The sequence below is a fragment of the Schistocerca serialis genome, chromosome 5 (genome assembly GCF_023864345.2).
Source record: "Schistocerca serialis cubense isolate TAMUIC-IGC-003099 chromosome 5, iqSchSeri2.2, whole genome shotgun sequence".
NCBI lineage: Eukaryota > Metazoa > Arthropoda > Insecta > Orthoptera > Acrididae > Schistocerca > Schistocerca serialis.
Genome location: NC_064642.1, coordinates 681,728,530 through 681,749,037, shown reverse-complemented (window position 1 = coordinate 681,749,037; position 20,508 = coordinate 681,728,530). Strand labels below are relative to the sequence as shown.

General features: G+C 46.3%; 1 protein-coding gene and 1 non-coding gene across 4 annotated transcripts in view; both read right to left on the bottom strand.

Annotated features, from left to right (window-relative positions):
- LOC126481188 (cytotoxic granule associated RNA binding protein TIA1) overlaps positions 1 to 20,508 on the bottom strand; it is a 984,901-nt gene that overhangs the window by 32,147 nt on the left and 932,246 nt on the right. The gene's annotated exons all lie outside the window — the stretch shown is intronic.
- Positions 13,754 to 13,828, bottom strand: Trnas-aga (transfer RNA serine (anticodon AGA)). The gene has a single exon. It is a non-coding gene; the product is annotated as a tRNA-Ser (tRNA).

Sequence of the window (20,508 nt, the reverse complement as noted above, 5' to 3'; positions counted from 1 at the left end):
CATCCCCAGCCGATAAGAGTCACTGGTAATAGATGTCAGCACACTTCTCTCCCGCCATTGTCAGCTTTCGTGACATGGGCCCTTTCTTCTCGATCAAGATGCTCCACAACTGGCCTCAAAAGGCCTTGGGTGCACCATTGCTTGTCAACAGCCCTCGGTATATTCGGATACTCACCCGTCCAAGTAATAGCGCTATTCGCGCTATTCGTCCACGAGACTCAGAGGGCCATAGACACGGGTTCCCAGGTAGATGCCGTGTTTCTTGACTTCCACAAGGCGATCGATACAGTTCCCCACAGTCGTTTAATGAACAAACTAAGAGCATATGGACTATCGGACCAATTGTGTGAATGGATTGAAGAGTTCCTAGATAACAGAACGCAGCACGTCATTCTCAATGGAGAGAAGTCTTCCGAAGTAAGAGTGATTTCAGGCGTGCCGCAGGGGAGTGTCATAGGACAGTTGCTATTCACAATATACATAATTGACTTTGTGGATAACATCGGAACTTCAGTGAGGCTGTGGATGATGATGTGGAATATCGAGAGGTTGTAACAATGGAAAATTGTACTGAAATGCAGGAGGATCTGCAGCGAATTGACGCATGCTGCAGGGAATGGTAGCTGAATCTCAATGTAGACAAGTGTAATGTGCTGCGAATACATAGAAAGAAAGATCCCTTATCATTTAGCTACAATATAGTAGGTCAGCAACTGGAAGCAGTTGATTTCATAAATTATCTGGGAGTACGCATTAGAAGTTATTTAAAATGGAATGATCTTATAAAGTTGATCGTCGGTAAAGCAGATGCCAGACATAGATTCATTGGAAGAATCCTAAGGAAATGCAATCCGAAAACAAAGGAAGTAGGTTACAGTACGCTTATTCGCCCACTGCTTGAATACTGCTCAGCAGTGTGGGATCCGTACCAGATAGGGTTGACAGAAGAGATAGAGAAGATCCAACGGAAAGCAGCGCGCTTCGTTACAGACTCATTTAGCAATCGCGAAAGCGTTACGGAGATGATAGATAAACTCCAGTGGAAGACTCTGCAGGAGAGACGCTCAGTAGCTCGGTACGGGCTTTTGTTGAAGTTTCGAGAACATACCTTCACTGAGGAGTCAAGCAGTATATTGCTCCCTCCTACGTACACTCCTGGAAATTGAAATAAGAACACCGTGAATTCATTGTCCCAGGAAGGGGAAACTTTATTGACACATTCCTGGGGTCAGATACATCACATGATCACACTGACAGAACCACAGGCACATAGACACAGGCAACAGAGCATGCACAATGTCGGCACTAGTACAGTGTATATCCACCTTTCGCAGCAATGCAGGCTGCTATTCTCCCATGGAGACGATCGTAGAGATGCTGGATGTAGTCCTGTGGAACGGCTTGCCATGCCATTTCCACCTGGCTCCTCAGTTGGACCAGCGTTCGTGCTGGACGTGCAGACCGCGTGAGACGACGCTTCATCCAGTCCCAAACATGCTCAATGGGGGACAGATCCGGAGATCTTGCTGGCCAGGGTAGTTGACTTACACCTTCTAGAGCACTTTGGGTGGCACGGGATACATGCGGACGTGCATTGTCCTGTTGGAACAGCAAGTTCCCTTGCCGGTCTAGGAATGGTAGAACGATGGGTTCGAAGACGGTTTGGATGTACCGTGCACTATTCAGTGTCCCCTCGACGATCACCAGTGGTGTACGGCCAGTGTAGGAGATCGCTCCCCACACCATGATGCCGGGTGTTGGCCCTGTGTGCCTCGGTCGTATGCAGTCCTGATTGTGGCCTCACCTGCACGGCGCCAAACACGCATACGACCATCATTGGCACCAAGGCAGAAGCGACTCTCATCGCTGAAGACGACACGTCTCCATTCGTCCCTCCATTCACGCCTGTCGCGAGACCACTGGAGGCGGGCTGCACGATGTTGGGGCGTGAGCGGAAGACGGCCTAACGGTGTGCGGGACCGTAGCCCAGCTTCATGGAGACGGTTGAGAATGGTCCTCGCCGATACCCCAGGAGCAACAGTGTCCCTAATTTGCTGGGAAGTGGCGGTGCGGTCCCCTACGGCACTGCGTAGGATCCTACGGTCTTGGCGTGCATCCGTGCGTCGCTGCGGTCCGGTCCCAGGTCGACGGGCACGTGCACCTTCCGCCGACCACTGGCGACAACATCGATGTACTGTGGAGACCTCACGCCCCACGTGTTGAGCAATTCGGCGGTACGTCCACCCGGCCTCCCACATGCCCACTATACGCTCTCGCTCAAAGTCCGTCAACTGCACATACGGTTCACGTCCACGCTGTCGCGGCATGCTACCAGTGTTAAAGACTGCGATGGAGCTTCGTATGCCACGGCAAACTGGCTGACACTGACGGCGGCGGTGCACAAATGCTGCGCAGCTAGCGCCATTCGACGGCCAACACCGCGGTTCCTGGTGTGTCTGCTGTGCCGTGCGTGTGATCATTGCTTGTACAGCCCTCTCGCAGTGTCCGGAGCAAGTATGGTGGGTCTGACACACCGGTGTCAATGTGTTCTTTTTTCCATTTCCAGGAGTGTATATCTCGCGAAGAGACCATGAGGATAAAATCAGAGAGATTAGAGCCCACACAGAGGCATACTGATAATCTTTCTTTCCACGAACAATACGAGACTGGAATAGAAGGGAGAACCGATAGAGGGACTCAAAGTACCCTCCGCTAGTCAGATGGCTTGCGGAGTATGTATGTAGATGTAGATGTAGCAGAGCCCGAGAGCGCTTAAATTCGTTGATCTGAGGGGAACTGCTGTTACCATTGCAACAAGGCCGTTGGCTATTGTACAACGATGACATTAAATCGATGGTTCGGTAATATTCACACCTGTCGGCACCTGCCTTCCAGAAGAGGGACTGTCTGGTCTGTTATTTGAGTTTCCTGGTGTTTAGGATCCCTATTACTTTAGTTTGGTTAAGTAAGATTGGTACAGTTCCTAAATTTTGAATGTAGTAGTGCAATATCGGCATGTGTAAAGCAGATGTGTGGCCTAATCTGAGCTCTAGTTGCTCCCGGCCCCCTGGTAAGGTAAAGAACAAAGCAGTGCTGCGGTGCACAGCGGCGGCGTAGGGGTCGGCGTGCGTCAGAGTCCGTGGAAAAACAGCGGCGATAAACGAGGCGCGCAGGGAACGTTTTCATTGCCCGGGCGCATAATTTTGTTATTTTAATGTCGTAATTCGGACGCGGTGGCAGCAACAGCGCAGAGCAGCAGAGGAGCTCGCCCCGTCGGCTCCCTCGTCCCCGTGCCTGCCGCACGCGTTCCTCCCACGCCCTCTTTGTCTAACGGCGGATTCGTTTTGCATGCTACAGTGATCGCTATCCGCATTGAAGTATGGGCGTCATACATTATTTCAGTTGATGCGCGCGGTGCGCTAATTTGAATGCAAATATCGGTGTCCCGCGAGGGTGGGGGGCGGAGGAGTGGGTTGGCACTACTGCCTGTGTGTGGTCTGCGGTACCCCCAGGGCTCCATCCCGGTGCCGGCGCTCCCAGTTTTGCGCTGCTGCCTCCCTCCCTTTTTCTCCTCCCACCCGTTTCATCCCCCCCCCCCCCCTCTCTCTCACACACACACACACACACACACACAAACACAGTATGTCCCATACTCTTCCGCAGCGCTACCCACCCCGTCCCCTCACGCCGCCAGTCGCATCGCGTCGGACCCGGCCGCCAAAAATGCGACGCCGCCGGCCAGTGGTGCCAACCCCCCGCGTGTTTTATGCGGCTGCTCCGCAGCCGCCCTCTCGGCTAACCCCCACGGCCGGCGAGCTCCCCGCCCACGCCGCGATCCATGTTTATGTAAGCTGATTTACGCGCCCGCGCTGAGAGAGCGGGCTTAACTTGACGCGGCACGCCTGTTTGCTGCGCTTGTACATCTGCGCGCCGGGCCGTGCCGCTTGTGTGTCACGCGCTGGGTGCCGCTGCCGGGACAATGCATTCACGCGCCGCCGACCGCCCGCGTGTGCGTGTGATCGGACATTCCTTGCGACTCGTCCGAACACGCCGGGCGCCGGTGTCAGCTACAAAGTGACGGCATTCCAGCACGGCTGCCGGATCGGTTACTCGATGCACGCGTTCCGAAGCCATGAATACCGGCGCAGACACGACCGCGCTACTGCCCACGTCACTACACAGCCCTGGCGGCTCCTGTCGGTCGCTGCTCGGTTCCCCCTGAAGTGTGTCCGTGCCAAAAACTGCGTTGGGTCCTCTTGCTCATAAACATTTCCTGCACCACGTGCACACAATAAACGACGCCGACGTTCACATACAGAGTGAGTCGTATAAAACGTATTTCACCTTGAATGATTGTAGGACACGCTATCGCAACGTACCTTTACACACACTCACACACACACACACACACACACACACACACACACACACACACGAGAACACACACATACACTACTGGCCATCAAAATTGCTACACCATGAAGATGCCGCGCTACACACGCGAAATTTAACCGACAGGAAGAAGATGCTGTGATATGCAAATGATTAGCTTTTCGGAGCATTCACACAAGGCTGGCGCCGGTGGCGACACCTACAAAGTGCTGACATGAGGAAAGTTTCCAACCGATTTCTCACACACAAACAGCAGTCGACCGGCGTTGCCTGGTGAAACGTTGTTGTGATGCCTCGTGTAAGGCGGAGAAATGCATACCATCACGTTTCCGACTTTGCTAAAGGTCGGACTGTAGCCTATCGCGATTGCGGTTTATCGTATCGCGACATTGCTGGTCGCGTTGGTCGAGATCCAATGACTGTTAGCACAATATGGAATCAGTGGGTTCAGGAGGATAATACGGAACGCGGTGCTGGATCCCAACGGTCTCGTATCACTAGCAGTCGAGATGACAGGCATCGTATCCGCATGGCTGTAGCGGATCGTACAGCCACATCTCGATCCCTGAGTCAACAGATGGGGACGTTTGCAAGACAAAAACCATCTGCACGAACAGTTCGACGACGTTTGCAACAGCATGGACTATCAGCTCGGAGAACATGGCTGCGGTTACCCCTGACGCTGCATCACAGACAGGAGCGCCTGCGATGGTGTAGTCAACGACGAACCTGGGTGCACGAGTGACAAAACGTCATTTTTTCCGGATGAATCCAGGTTCTGTTTGCAGCATCATGATGGTCGAATTCGTGTTTGGCGACATCGCGGTGAATGCACATTGGAAGCGTGTATCCGTCATCGCCATACTGGGGTACCACCCGGCGTGATGGTATGGGTTGCCATTGGTTATACGTCTCGCTCACCTCTTGTTCGCATTGACGGCACTTTGAACAGTGGATGTTACATTTCGGATGAGTTACGACCCGTGAGTCTACCCTTCATTCGATCCCTGCGAACCCCTACATTTCAGCGGGATAATGCACGACCGCGTGTTCCAGGTCCTGTACGGGCCTTTCTGGATACAGAAAATGTTCGACTTCTGACCTGGCCAGCACATTCTCCTGATCTCTCACCAATTGAAAACGTCTGGTCAATGGTGGCCGAGCAACTGGCTCGTCACAATACGCCAGTCACTACTCTTGATGAACTGTGGTATCGTGTTGAAGCTGCATGGGCAGCTGTACCTTTACACGCCATCCAAACTTTGTTTCACTCAATGCCCAGGCGTATCAAGGCCGTTATTACGGCCAGGGGTGGTTGTTCTGGGTACTGATTTCTCAGTGTTTATGCACCCAAATTGCGTGAAAATGTAATCACATGTCAGTTCTAGTATAATATATTTGTCTAATGAATGCCCGTTTATCATCTGCATTTCTTCTTTGTGTAGCAATTTTAATGGCCAGTAGTGTATATACAAGGGTCACTACAAAAGAAATGCACACTATTTTTGTAAAAATAGAGATTTCATTCTGCATGTCTGAAAGTTTTACAGTGTGTAGATCCATCCTTCCCGCTTGTTTTCAAACTTAGTTCAACCTGTTCCCGTGAGTGGCACCATCACAGCATTCCTTCAAGGTGGCTGCTACACTTGACGTTCTTCAGAATCAACGTGCTTTCATAGAATTCCTGTGCTGTGAAAACGAGACAGTGGGAAACATCCACAAGAGGTTGAAAAAGGTGTGTGGAGATGCTGCTGTCGATCGCGGTACAGTTGGTGGGCAAGCAGGTTACGTAATGAAAGCGGGCGCGGCAATATTGAGGATTGTCCTCGCAGCGGCAGGTCTTGTACTGCACACACTCCAGACAATGTGTAGAGAGTTAACGAATTGGAGACTGCTGTCAGGCGCATCACAGTGAACGAATTGTACGCTTCGCTGGGATAGGGGAAGGAAGTGTTTGCAGAATACTGATAGTGTTGGCGTTAAAAAAGGTTTGTCCCAGGTCGGTTCCCAGGATGTTGACAGTGGCTCACAAAGAAAGAAGAAAAACGGTATGCAGCGAACTTTTGGAACAGTACGAGAATGCTGGAGATGAATTTCTTGGAAGAATTGTGACAGGTGATGACACGTAGCTCCATCATTTTTCACCAGAGACGAAGAGGCAATCAGTGGAGTGGCATCATGCAAATTCACCCAAGAAAAAAAAATTCAAAACCATTCCTTCTGCTGGAAAAGTTATGGCTACGGTGTTTTTCGATTCCGAAGGACTCTTGTTTGTAGACATCATGCCAAGTAGATGCATAGGTGACGATACTGAAGAAACTTCAAACTCGACTGAGTCGTGTTCGACCACATCGGCAAAAGCAGTATGTTTTACTGTTGCACGACAATGAACGGCCACATGTCAGTCAAAAAACCATGGAAGCGATCACAAAACTCGGATAGACAACACTGAAACACCCGCCTTACAGTCCTCACCTGGCTCCATAATATCATCTCTTTGGGAAACTGAAAGACTCTCTTCGTGGAACAAGGTTTGAAGATGATGACTCCCTTGTGCACGCTGCCAAACAGTGGCTCCAACAGCTTGGTCCAGAATTTTACCGTGCCGGTATACAGGCGCTGGTTCCAAGATGGCGTAAGGCAGTTGAGAGGGATGGAAATTATGTGGAGAAATGAAAATATTGTTCCTAAAAGATGTATCTACACACTTGAAAACTTTCAGTCATGTAGAATAAAAGATGGATTTTTTAAAAAATTGTGTGCGTTTATTTTGGAGTGACCCTCGTATGTACAGGGTGAGTCTATTACCACCAAGTATAACTCGTGGGGATTCGTAAAAGACATTGTTTATAAAGACGTTCCAACTACACTTGAAGATATACGAGAGAGAATTGTCAGAGCATGTGTTTCGGTAAGTGCCGATGTGATAAAAAGATTGCAGCACTGCATTGATACCAATGGTCATCACTTCGAACACCTTCTGTAAATGGATGTCCATGCCACCTTTCGGACCGACGTTGACCTTCAAAGACCTTATTCTTACACATCTTGGATTCGTCTCGGTAGCCGCCATCAGAAAATAAATACCAAACTATAGCAACCCATTTAAAAAAACAAAGTTGACCTTCATATCTATGACGCGACCCCACCTTGCAACAAAAAACCAACGTCATATTATGGCCGCCGTTGTCCCACTTTTCAGCTACTACCATACTTTCGGAGTTACTCTAGGTGGCATATATATATTACTGTCCCAGTATAGCTCCGTTAGCTCTGTCGTGCAGTATATACACTACATGACGCAGCAACAGTAAATATTCAAAAAATAATATTAAAATACATTCAATAATTCTAATAAATTTTGTTTTTTCCAGATTGAATGATGACTCTGCCTAAAGCAGAACGAGTGGAGTTGGTACTCTTTAAGTGGACGAGAAGGATGGTCGTATCGCAAAATAGCGGAAGAATTTAATCTTCGATACCCTCATCGTCAACCTATTTGTTTCACTGCCGTCGGGATACTAATCACCAAGTCTAAAGAAACAAGCAGTGTGTTGGACAAAGCCCGTTCTGGACGACCAAAGACTTCAGACGAAACGGAAGAGACTGCCTTGGCAAAGGTTTACACCAGACCAAAAGAATCGCTTCGTCGAACATCGTCGGAGTTGTGTGTTCTAAGGTCAACCATCCAAAGAATCCTGGCAGAGGAGAGATTTCATCCATACAAGTCACAGGTATTGCATCACTTTAATTTAGATAAACCCAATGGACGCATGCAGATGTGTGAATGGTTAGGCGATAAATTGGATGAAAATATTAATTTTTCTAAGGAGGGTATGTTGTTTTTGGTTTTTCATATATTAGAAGCTGGTTGTATGGATGGTTTCTGGAGACAAAAACAGAAAAAAAAATCTGATGAGCCACAGCTGGAACTAGTTAAGTTAAACAGGGACCTCAGAGTAACAATTTCTGTGGATATCAAGCGGAATGATGACTAAAGCTGAGTCGAAATTAACTTGCTGCAGTTCAGTGGGGGAATGCAGTCATTCTGCAAATGAGATTGTTTGCTAAACAGTAGTGTGAGCCATCCTAGAATATTTGCTAAAATGTGTGGTTCCCTTTCTACAAGGTCCAACAATATTATTGAATGCATTAAAAAAAAAGGGCAAGACTTACGGATACTGATTTATTTGGCTCATAAGCCAGTAGAATATGGCAGAACCCTTGGAACCCTATAAGTAGTACAATGGAAGGTGCCCTCTGCCATAACTTCACAATGGGTTAGAGAGTATGACTGTACAAATAGATGTGTATAGAGAAAGAGCTGAGTCTGTTCGTGAGAAAACAGTTGTGTTAGAATAAAGTCCACATCCATGAAGCGCCGCATTATTGAGGTTCAAAAAATGGTTCAAATGGCTATGAGCACTATGGCACTTAACTTCTAAGGTCATCAGTCCCCTAGAACTTAGAACTAATTAAACCTAACTAACCTAAGGACATGACACACATCCATGCCCGAGGCAGGTAGCGGTCGTGCGGTTCCAGACTGTAGCGCCTAGAACCGCTCGGCCACCCCGGACGGCCCATTATTGAGGTACCACAGGCTGTGTAGGGAAATTATATGATGAATAACAAGAGGAAATTATTATGAAATAGCGTCTTTCCGTTTCTGACTCGGTATTGCGCAAAGGGCAAGGCCGCTGCAACTTACAGATAGAAACTAGATAGTTGTTGTTTGTTGTTGTTGTCTTCAGTCCTGAGACTGGTTTGATGCAGCTCTCTAGGCTACTCTATCCTGTGCAAGCTTCTTCATCTCCCAGTACCTACTGCAACCTACATCCTTCTGAATCTGGTTAGTGTATTCATCTCTTTGTCTCCCTCTACGATTTTTACCCTCCACGCTGCCCTCCAATGCTAAATTTGTGATCCCTTGATGCCTCAGAACATGTCCTACCAACCAGTCCCTTCTTCTTGTCAAGTTGTGCCACAAACTCCTCTTCTCCGCAATCCTATTCAATACCTCCTCATTAGTTATGTGATCTATCCATCTAATCTTCAGCATTCCTCTGTAGCACCACATTTCGAAAGCTTCTATTCTCTTCTTGTCTAAACTATTTATCGTCCATGTTTCACTTCCATACATGGATACACTCCATACAAATACTTTCAGAAACGACTTCCTGACACTTAAATCTATACTCGATGTTAACAAATTTCTCTTCTTCAGAAACGCATTCCTTGCCATTGCCAGTCTACATTTTATATCCTCTCTACTTCGACCATCATCAGTTATTTTGCTCCCCAAATAGCAAAACTCCTTTACTACTTTAAGTGTCTCATTTCCTAATCTAATTCCCTCAGCATCACCCGACTTAATTCGACTACATTCCATTATCCTCGTTTTGCTTTTGTTGATGTTCATCTTATATCCTCCTTTCAAGACACTGTCCATTCCGTCCAACTGTTCTTCCAAGTCCTTTGCTGACTCTGACAGAATTACAATGTCCCAGGTTCGATTCCCGGCGGGGTCAGGGATTTTCTCTGCCTCGTGATGACTGGGTGTTGTGCGCTGTCCTTAGGTTAGTTAGGTTTAAGTAGTTCTAAGTTCTAGGGGACTGATGACCAGAGATGTTAAGTCCCATAGTGCTCAGAGCCATATCAACCATGAACCAATTACAATGTCATCGGCGAACCTCAACGTTTTTATTTCTTCTCCATGGACTTTAATACCTACTCCGAATTTTTCTTTTGTTTCCTTTACTGCTTGCTCAACATACAGATTGAATAACATCGGGGACAGGCTACAACCCTGTCTCACTCCCTTCCCAAACGCTGCTTCCCTTTCATGCCCCTAGATAGTAGAATTTATAAATATACTACATACATACAGTTGTTTCTTTTGTTGATACGTGTCCAAGAGAAGGTATTTCCATATACAGGGTGAGTCACCTAACGTTACCGCTGGATATATTTCGTAAACCACATCAAATACTGACGAACCGATTCCACAGACGGAACGTGAAGAGAAGGGCTAGTGTAACTGTTTAATACAAACCATACAAAAATGCACGGAAGTATGTTTTTTAACACAAACCTACGTTTTTTTAAAAGGAACCCCGTTAGTTTTGTTAGCACATCTGAACATATAAACAAATACGTAATCAGTGCCGTTTGTTGCATTGTAAAATGTTAATTACATCCGGAGATATTGTAATCTAAATTTGACGCTTGAAACCTCCGACGCTCAGTTGCGTGTTGTAACAAACATCGCGTTTCTACAGAATGATCTGCCAACGTTGCTCGAAAATGTCCCACTGGAAACGCGTCGACGTATGTGGTATCAGCATAATGGTGACCCTGCACATTCCGCAATTAACACTAGGCTGACCCTTGGCAGGATGTTCGACGGGCGTTTCATAGGACGTGGCGGACGCATAAATTGGCCAGCCCGTTCTCCTCATCTTACACCTCTGGACTTCTTTCTGTGGGGTACGTTAAAGGAGAATGTGTACCGTGATGTGCCTACAACCCCAGAGGATATGAAACAACGTATTGTGGCAGCTTGCGGCGACATTGCACCATATGTACTGCAGCGTGTACGACATTCATTACGCCACGGGATTGCAATTGTGTGCAGCAAATGATGGCCACAACATTGAACATCTATTGGCCTGACATGTCGGAACACACTCTATTCCACTCCGTAATTGAAAACGGAAACCACGTGTGTACGTGTACCTCACCCCTCATGGTAATGTACATGTGCGTCAGTGAAAAAGACCAATAAAAAGGTGTTAGCATGTGGACGTAATGTGCTGTTCCAGTCTCTTCTGTACCTAAGGTCCATCAGTGTTCCCTTTGGATCCCTACGTAATTCGGTGCTCTCCGATACACACGATCGAACAGCGGAGGAGTGGTACTCAAGCGTCAACTTTAGGTTACAATATCTCCGGATGTAATTAACATTTTACAATGCAACAAACAGCACTGATTACGTATTTGTTTATATGTTCAGATGTGCTAACAAAACTAACGGGGTTCCATTTAAAAAAACGTAGGTTTGTGTTAAAAAACATACTTCCGTGCATTTTTTTATGTTTGTATTAACCAATTACACTAGCCCCTCTCCTCACGTTCGGTCTGTGGAATCGATTCTTCAGTATTTGATGTGGTTTACGAAATATATCCAGCGGTAATGTTAGGTCACTCACCCTGTATATGTGCCGCTTACAATTTATTCGATTAATATTCTAATGGAAAGAAAACTTCCTGAGGTTCCTGTGTTCTCTTCAGAGTTCTCCATCAAGCAGGAATAAACCACTAATAAGAGGAAAATATCACGACCGGTGGCTGGAATATATACACGCGGTAATGTTTCACGAGGGCCCGTCCTACCTAATTCTGGGTTAGAAATTAAAATAATGTGTTCATAAAAATGCGGGTATTAGCGCGTCGCGGCCGCGCCATCTGCCGCCCACCACGCAACAATGGCGGCTGGCCGGCCGCAAGTGATTGTTTGGGCGGCGTCACGTGACCGCGATACCATCGCGACACTGTGCATTATTCATCAGCACGCACACACGCCCCGTGAATTGTTGTATTATAAATATGAACGAGTTCCCCGCTCCGAGTTACCAGGCCAAGATGTATGGGCCCGGTCGGACGGCCACGCCGAGCGGAATTAAATGGCGATGCGGTATACCGCGTACAGTACGTCACAAGATGTGATCAGATACTGACGGAAATACATCTTACGTACATGGTTTTCTACTCAAATATTTTTGACTAAAAACGGTTCAAACGGCTCTAAGCACTATAGGACTTAACATCTGAGGTCATCAGTCCCCTAGACTTAGAACTACTTAAACCTAACTAATCTAAGGACCTCACACACATCCATGCCCGAGGCAGGATTCGAACCTGCGACCGTAGCAGCAGCGCGGATCCGGACTGAAACGCCTAGAACCGCTCGGCCACCTCGGCCAGCTATTTTGGACTGGTTACCAGAAAAAAGAGGCGTAAGAGCTCGTAATATACGAGGTACGACAATAAAGTAATGAGACTGATGTGAAAAAAAATATTGGTTACCGTTTTAGTCAAGTTTAGGGTTGTCTCCTTCAAAGTAGTTCCCTTCTGATTGCACATCCTTTTTCCAGCGCTTCTGCCATTGATGGTAACATTTCTGGAACTCGAATGAGATTTTCACTCTGCAGCGGAGTGTGCGCTGATATGAAACTTCCTGGCACATCAAAACTGTGTGACGAACCGAGACTAGAACTCGGGACCTTTGCCTTTCGCGGGCAAGTGCTCCACCAACTGAGCTACCCAAGCACGACTCACGCCCCGTCTTCATAGCTTAACTTCTACCAGTACCTCGTATCTCGTCTCCTACCTTCCAAACTTACTGAATTTCTCCTACGAACCTTGCAGAACTAGCACTCCTGAAAGAAAGGATATTGCGGAGACATGGCTTACCCACAGCCTGGGGGAGAACTTCTGTAAAGTTTGGAAGGTAGGAGACGAGGTACTGCTAGAAGTGAAGCTGTGAGGACGGGGCGTGAGTCGTGCTTGGGTAGGTCAGTTGGTAGAGCACTTGCCCGCGATAGGCAAAGGTTCCAAGTTCGAGTCTCGGTCCGGCACACAGTTTTAATACGCCAGGAAGTTCCATTTCTGGAACTCATCTTCTGTAATATCCTCCAAAACCCTCGTCACACCTTTTTGGACACCTTGTGTTGTTCGAAAATGGTGTCCCTTGACCGCCGTTTCGACTCTTGGAAATAGAAAAAAGTCGCACAGAGCCGATATCTGGTGAATAAGGTGGGTGTGGTAGTACTGAAATTTGTTTTGAAGTTAAAAATTGCTGTACTGACAGAGCAGTATGGAATGGCGGATTATCGTGATGCAGAATCCAATTATCAGCAATGTTGGCAAGGACACGAAGAACTCTTTTACGAAGTCTTTCTAAAATTTCCTTGTAGTAATATTGGTTAACTGTTTGTCCAGGAGGCAACCACTCTTTATGAACAATTCCCTTGAAACTTCCAGGCAGATTAAAACTGCGTGCAGGACCGAGACTCGAACTCGGGACCTTTGTCTTTCGCAGGCAAGTGCTCTACCAACTGAGCTACCCAAGCACGACTCACGCCCCGTCCTCACAGCTTTACTTCTGCCAGTATCTCGTCTCCTACCTTCCAAACTTTACAGAAGCTCTCCTGCGAACCCTGCATAGCTACTACTCCTGAAAGAAAAGTTATGGCGGACACATGGCTTAACCACAGCCTGGGGGATGTTTCCATAGTGAGATTTTCACTCTGCAGCGGACTGTACGCTGATATGAAACTTCCTGGCAGACTAAAACTCTGTGCCGGACCGAGACTCGAACTCGGGACCTTTGCCTTTCTCGGGCAAGTGCTCTACCAACTGAGCTACCCAAGCACGACTCACGTCCCGTCCTCACAGCTTTACTTCTGCCAGTATCTCGTCTAATACCTTCCAAACTTCACGAAGCTCTCCTTCGCAGTTTGGTAGAGCCCTTTCCCACGAAGGGCAAAGGTCTCGAGTTCGAGTCTCGGTCCGGCACACAGTTTCAATCTGCCAGGAAGTTTCATATCAGCGCACACTCCTCAGCAGAGTGAAAATCTCATTCTGGAAACATCCCCCAGGCTGTGGCTGAGCCATGTCTCCGCAATATCCTTTCTTTCAAGAGTGCTAGTTCTGCAAGGTTCGCAGGAGAGCTTCTGTAAAGTTTGGAGGGTAGGAGACGAGATACTGGCAGAAGTAAAGCTGTGAGAAGGGGGGCGTGAGTCGTGCTTGGGTAGCTCAGTTGGTAGAGCACTTGCCCGCGAAAGGCAAAGGTCCCGAGTTCGAGTGTTGGTCCGGCACACAGTTTTAATCTGCCAGGAAGTTTCATATCAGGGCACACCCCGCTGTAGAGTGAATATCTCATTCTGGGAACAATTCCCTTGGAATCAAAGAAGCATACAAGCATGCATTTCACTTTTGACTTTGACATGCGAGATTGTTTTGGTCTGGGTGATCCCTTTGAGCACCATCGCGAATTTCGGCGTTTTGCCTCTGGATCATACTGTACAAAAAAAAAACTTTCATCACCGGCTTTTTGCCTCTGGATCATACTGAAAAAAACAACTTTCATTACCAGTGATAACACGGCTCAACAATTCTTGACTGAATTCCGTTTGCTCTAACACAGGGCTTCCCAATTCATCACTATTTTTCTTTTCGTGTGAAAAACATGTGTACTTTTACTTCAGGTCGTATCCCCAAGCAGCCTTTGAGGTTCCTAAGTGAGAACGCATACACAGTTTAGTGCCGGAGAAGGCGGCTTCTCTGATCGACTGTTTCGCAACAATACGGGGGTTGTTTGTGCGCCGGCTCATGGCGCTAGATGCGCTGAAACCTTTTACGCATGCACGGAGCGAGCTTTGTCGACCAATCACAGCGCGCGCTGGCACGTATGCGTCCCCAGGCATCATTAAATGTTAAACTTGCTTTGTCAGTGCACTACCTATTTCATAAGTCGATTTTTGACCAGTTTATTACTTCTAACATGGATCGGTGGCTGAAGTCAGGATCATTGAACAAGGGTGCAGTTTCTCCATTGCCTTCACAACAAGGAAAGTTTCCAGTTGAAATGAATGAGGAGGGAGGATGACCAAAGGAAGAACAATCACAAAAAGCTCCACAGCCGGATTTATTATGTGAAAACGCCGCAAATACTCCATTGGTTGCAATATCCTGTAGAAGCGGAATAACCAAGAAGCGTAAGTACAACGAAAGCTATTTAGAAATGGGCTTTATAGAGACAAAGGAGGGTATAACTCAATGTGTAATTTTTGCGCGAGTCCTTCCAAATAGTTCAATGGTTCCAGTTAAATTGCGCCGTCATTTTGAGGGTACTCACCTGGATTTCCAGGCTAAAGACATCGATTTTTTCAAAAGGAAGAGTGCTGAACTAGCTACTTCTCAGCATTGCATGAAAACTCATGCAAAAACAATTAATGAAAATTCATTAAAAGCTTCTTTCTTGGTTAGTTATCGAGTGTCAAAAACAGGCAAAGTACATACCATTGTAGAAAATGTCGTAAAGCCATGTGTTAATGATATATTTTCTTGCATGCTAGACGAAAAGGCAGTAAAGCTTGTATCTTCGGTGCTATTATCAAACAATACTGTCAAGAGACGCATTGTTGGCATGTCTAATTATGTGAAAGACACTCTTGTTTCTAGCATCCAACACAATTCATTTTCTCTGCAGATAGCTGAATCCACTGATGTTGCAGGGTTACTGATTTTATTGGCTTTTGTCCATTATGAATATTCTGGATGTTTTGAGGAAGACCTCTTATTGTGCAGACCACTACCTGCCAACACAACAGGAGCTGAAATATTCCGTCAATTGGATGATTTTTTTAAGGACTAACGAAGTTTCGTGGTGTATTTGCATAGATGTGTGCACAGATGGTGCAAAAGCTATGACGGGTCCTACAGACGGAGCAATAACGAAAATAAAAGAAAACGCCAAGAACTGCAGCAGTAGTCATTGTGCTCTCCACAGATACGCTTTAGCTACGAAACAAATGCCTGTTACATTCAAGAAAGTTTTAGACGAATACATTCAAAATATTAACTACATAAAATCAAGGCCGTTGAAGTCAAGACTTTTCACAATACTGTGTGAAGATATGGGAAGCCTTCATCGTTCCCTGCTTCTCCACACAGAAGTGAGGTGGCTCTCACTTGGGAATGCACTCTCTCGGTTGAACGAATTAAGATTGGAAGTCTTAGCTTTCCCTTTGCAGCTTGGCACCAAATTAGCAGACCTTATTCATGACGAAAATTGGCAGTGTATACTTGCCCATTTGTCATATATTTTCTCCAAAATGAATGAAATGAATATTTCACTCCAAGGGCAAAGTGAAACAAATGTCACTGCTATCGACAAAGTTCGAGCATCCAAGAGGAAAATCAATTTTTGGGCAGAGAGTGTCGAGGAGGGGGAGGTCAAGTGTTTTCCTCTTCTCAAGGAGTTTTTGAAAAACAAAACATTGGCGCTTGGGAAGAATTTGTTTCATCAAATCCTGGGACATCTCCGAAGCTTGATGTCATTGTTGGAGCATTATTTACCAACAGCTGAAGATGAGAAGCTACAGAAATACGAATGGGTGGTCAACCCAAAAAGCCGAACATTCTATCATCAAATGAATATGAGTTGTTGATAGAAATTGCCACAGACCCTACCTTGAAATCAAGTTTTGACATTGACTGTTAGTCATACTTTTGGATCCGTTTGGATAACAAGAAATACTTCCCCCATGTTGCAAAGGCTAAACATGTACTTCTTCCGTTTGCCACAACATACATGTGTGAGTCTGGATTCTCGATCTAAGCTGCCCACAAAACTAAGTACCGAGGCTGTCTAGATGCGGAACCAGACATCGTCTCCAGTTGTCAAGAAATGAACTCAACTTTTCAAAATTGTGTCAGCAGCAGCACCCTCAACCATCACATTAGGATTCCATTCTTATTCCTACAGGCTCATCTATAGTAAAGAAGAAAGCATTTTTCTTGGTAGATGCTCAGTGAACGTACCTGAGCTATAGCTTTGTAGGAATTTTGTTTCTGTCTTCTATCATTTACAAAATAATTACTAACTGACTTCTGTTGGCATTGCTATTTTTGTTAAGAAAATTAAAATGATCTCTAAAACTAATTTCTTTTCTTTATAATATATTCCGTCCTCTCAGTTAAAAATATGGCCTGCCTGTACTTCAATTACAATTACTTGCTATTTCTCTGACACTGCATTATGGCAACTGGCTGTGAGCGTAAACAAATGAGGGCTTTTCACGTGCCACCTTGTAAAAGGTAAGCCTCCTCTGCCAGAATTGTTTCCTTTGAGAAAAGAAGTCTTACGTTCTGTGAAATGCTTTGTCTTCTTATATAGAAGTAAGAGAGTCTGTTTGTTTGTTTTCCTAATTTGTTTACAGTCGAGGCTGACTGCCACGATATAGTGTCCAAGTAGTAATTGAAGTTGTCAGCTGTGGCTAAACCGTTGCCACGCCACCTGCCAGTTGCCAGCTACCAACTGACAGTACACTGTTGCCACGCCGCCTGCTAGCTGCCGGCTATGGACTGACAGCTGCCCTTCAGTAGGTACGCAAAGACGTAAAAATTACTAGACTTTCCGAGCTGTTTACATGGGCACGAAGCCGCCAGGAGTGGCCGTGCGGTTATAGGCGCTACAGTTTGGAACCGCGTGACCGCTACGGTCGCAGGTTCGAATCCTGCCTCGGGCATGGATGTGTGTGATGTCCTTAGGTTAGTTAGGTTTAGCTAGTTCTAAGTTCTAGGGGACTGATGACCACAGTAGTTAAGTCCCATAGTGCTCAGAGCCATTTGAACCATTTGAACCATGGGCACGAAAATCGATTGTGGAACTGGAAAAATGGCTTTATAAAAGCAAATTTCCAGAATCGATATTGAAGTGTTTACCTTGCCAATCAAAAGCGGAACTGGGTCATCGGCTTACGAAATCCGGTTCTGGAAACGCATGTAAACTGGGTGAATGTATTCCCACACATTGCACAACAGATGTCAAAATAGTCCTATAAGGGCTATTCCTTTGCCTCTTTTCGTTCATGATGTGTTTGTATCCCGAATCATGGGTTTGCCTCTTTCCTTCACAGCTGCGTGGAATGGCCGCGCAGTCAAAGGCGCTGTGTCGCCGTGGATTGCGTGGCCGCTCCCGCCGGTGGTTCGAGTCCTCCTCGGGCATGTGTGTGTGTGTGTGTGTGTGTGTGTGTGTGTGTGTGTGTGTGTGTGTGTTGTCATTATAGGTTAATAGTGTGTAAGACTAGGGACTGATGACCTCAGCAGTTAAGTCCCATAGACTTTACATACATTTGAACATTATTCTTCGGATTTCACGAAAAACCGCACACACACACACACACACACACACACACACACGACTGCTACGAAATATGCATGCTCCTTACACAACAGTAGCCAAACAGTGGAAGTGAACAGGCCACAAGCGGCAGCTTGTAAACAGTGAACAGTTTGGACAAGACGTTGATTGCTCTTGGAGGAAGGCAGCTACAACTTGTGAAATTACCAAGTAATTTTAATCAGGCTATAGTGTGTTGAACAAAGTAAATCCACTAGTAAGTGTCTGGATACAGTGGGAATTCAAATTGGATCGTTAATTTCAAGTTGTTTTCATTCATCTCTAAAACAAAGACTATTGATACTTCGGGGGGGGGGGGGGGGGGTCATTGGGGAACATGGCACTTGCATTAAGAAGCTTTCAGTTCCCATGGGTTTAGCTCTGAAATTTGAAATTTAAAGTTACTGTGCTCTTGACTGACTAGGGGTCCGCCATGGATTTTCGACTGAAGGAGGGGTCCGCCAGCTGAAAATGGGAAGCCCTGCTCTAACAGATCGGCTGCCACATATTTCCGTGTTTCTCGCTGTTGTGGTGTGAGATTTTTGGGGACCGATTTTGCACAAATCTTTGTCACACCAAGATCTTCAGTTATTACTAGACGAACTGTTTCTCGATTGATGTTCAGTTCTTCTGCAATCATTTTCACTGATGATCTTCAATCAGATCGTACGAGTTCACGCACCCTGGCCAAGTTGACATCCGTCCGTCAGGTTGATGGTCGTCCACTGTGGTCTACATCTTCAATATTCATTCTGCCTTCACTAAACATTTTACGCCAACGAAAAACTTGAGCTCTTGATATAACCTATTCTCCGAAAGTCTTCTGAAGCTTACCATAAGTTGTCGTCGCGTTGTCACCTAATTTAACACAAAAAGAAATGGCATACCGTTGCGCAATATTGTGCAGTTCCATTTCCGTGACGAGAGACACAAACAAATGTTAACTTATTACAGCACAACTCACGACTGAGCAGTTGCATCGATGTGCCGCTTGGAGTAGAAGCAGCTTATAGACCAAGGTCAAAGATATTGTGCCTATGCAAGCCTATAGGGTTGCCACATCTTCCAAAGAAAATCAGTCTCATTACTTTATTGTCGCACCCCGTATATACCTGGTGGATATTAATAAAACCGAAAACTGCAGGGACTGATTCCTGGCTGGAAATTAAGGAGAAAAGGTCCTATGAACATGTGTCCCGAGATGCATCGTTGCTACGGTAAATGGCGCTGTTGAATGAAAGTTTCTCTGACAAAGTGTAGTGTGTTCATTATATGTTGTATGTGTGATTGACGCAGCGTACTGTAAAGCAGCAAAAAGGTCTGGTATTCATGTCAGGAACAAGCCGAGATGGTGTTTGTGTACGGCCAAGCAGACGAGGCAACACTGTTTTAACAGAACAAGTACCCTCACATACACACAATCGCACTTCGTCTTACACGATTTTGGCGGGCCACTTGTCTGGAGCTTGTACTAGGATTCATCTCAACATCCTGCTGAACCAGCCCTCCAAATCTGGTACAGGTCACGCACAGACCGCTGCCTCGCTGCACCTTCGTCTGTCTGAAAGGACCCATGAACTCACAAGTATTGTGTGACATGGTTGATATCTGTGAGGGTACTTTTTTTGGTGCAGCATTGCTGCCTTTCGACCGTTTCCATCTGCTTGACCGTACGCAGACACTATCTCTGCTTGTTCTCGACATGAACACCGGACCATTCTACTGCTTATAGTACGCTACGTCAATCACATAGTCTACAACACACAAGAAACGCATGGCACGTGGTCAGAGAAACTCTTATTCGTCAGCGCCACCTACCGTGCAACGATGCATGTTCACTGGACCTTGCTTCCTCCATTTCTACATGTTCGCCCTGTACGTGGAAGTGGCCCGCACAATCGGCTAAGACGGACTCAGTACTATACTAAAGGATGAATCGAAGTGGACTTTACAACTCTGGAATGGTGTAGAAATTTACTGACAAGTCTTACAGAATCGGTAGATGTGTCATTTTGTAGCAAACTTAAAGTTTAACAAAAAAGTGCAAGGGTCATTTTGATTCTATGTGACTTCCATCTGCGATGAGGCAAACACCCCACCGGCAATCAAATTCTTCCCACACACGGTGAAGCAAATCGGGTGTAACT